The sequence below is a fragment of the Piliocolobus tephrosceles genome, chromosome 5, assembly GCF_002776525.5.
Source record: "Piliocolobus tephrosceles isolate RC106 chromosome 5, ASM277652v3, whole genome shotgun sequence".
NCBI classification, from domain to species: Eukaryota; Metazoa; Chordata; class Mammalia; order Primates; family Cercopithecidae; genus Piliocolobus; species Piliocolobus tephrosceles.
Window position 1 is genome coordinate 75,781,990 of NC_045438.1, and position 1,461 is coordinate 75,783,450.

General features: G+C 35.7%; 1 pseudogene; it reads left to right on the forward strand.

Moving 5' to 3' along the window:
- LOC111538630 overlaps positions 1–89 on the forward strand; it is a 54,731-nt pseudogene extending 54,642 nt beyond the window's left edge.
- Positions 90–1,461: the final 1,372 nt, after the last annotated feature.

A 1,461-nucleotide genomic window follows, 5' to 3' on the forward strand; every position in this document is an offset into this window, starting at 1 on the left:
AAAGAAAGAAAGAAAGAAGAAAATCTGGTGTCTATAAGAAACTCATGGGCAAAGATGTTAACTTTGAATTACCGGAGTTTGAATTGTAAACAAAAATGACTAAAGAAAATATTTTCACAGTTAAAAAAAAAAAGAAAAAATAATAATGCTTTGATAACTTTTTCTTTGCAGCGAGTTATATTTTCTGAATCAGATTATATTGATTCAACTAAAAGTAGCTTTTAACTATATTTAAGAAATAAGAGAGAGGAGGTGGGAGTATAGGAGTTAAATGCGTGTGTGTCATATATGTAAATTTAAAGATAAAGTCTGAAGTATTGATAAATCTAGATAGAGAAGTATAAATGTATGTAGCAGAGACTTCTACAGGTCTCCCAGAAGCTGTCTCCCCTTGTCCAACAGGAGGCTTTGGCACATGGCTGGCCAGTGCAAGCAATACTTCTCCACCCTCCCGGCTGGGATGAAGTTTTGCCTCATGAGTTGTATGTACACGTTTCAAATGACAGCAACTAGAATCCTTCAAAGAACAGTATGCCCATGTGCCTTTGCCTTTTTCTCCATCTTGATGTCTAAAACATAGATTCTACCTCAGACCGTGAGGACAGAGGCCACATTCTAGTGGCAGTGGAATGTGAACAGGGAGAAGTCTGGCTCTTTATACTGCAAGTATTTCATGTAAGACAAAAACAAAAACAAAAACAAAAACAAAAACCCTGTTTCTCTTATTTGAGGCATGGCATTGAACTTGTCAGAGCCAAACCTAAACTCTTTCAGCATAGTATGAGAAATATGGAGGAAATATCCAGAACCAACTGAAATAATAAAAAATGGTTGTCTCTGAAGAGTATATTTGACACTAAAGAGGGACAAAGGAAAGAGCTACTGTTTCCATTATAAACTTCTGCAATAATAAGCCGAATATGAAATTGCTGTTTAGTAGACTGAAATTGGTTGAATATCAGCGATTTACTATGCTTCGATCTAATGTATATATTTTAAACCAGGTGCATGTATTGGTATGATTAAAACATCTTTGAATACAAAAGAAAGAAAGAGGAGACTGGGTAAGTAGACAGGAATCTAATCTTGAAAGATCAGATGTATCATAGTGAGGGTCTGTGGTTTAATGTGATCAGATTGGTGTTTTGAAGATGATTCTTACAGTAAAATGGAGAATATACTTTATAGTATAGCTCCATTATTTAGTAGCTATTGTAAATAATTTTAAAAGGTGCCTTTATAAATCAATCAAGACAACAAATAATGAAAACTAAACTAAGGCTGTTGCAGAGACGATCAGGTTAAGAAACAGGTTATCGATCAGAGAAAGAGAGCAGGAGATGGAAGAGAGACAGTTTGGTAATGTGGTTAAGAATCTGGATCTGAAGTCCCTTGGACTGTCTGTTACCCTATGTGTGGCTTTGGCAAGGTTCTATAATCACGCTGTGCTTCCCGTTCTCG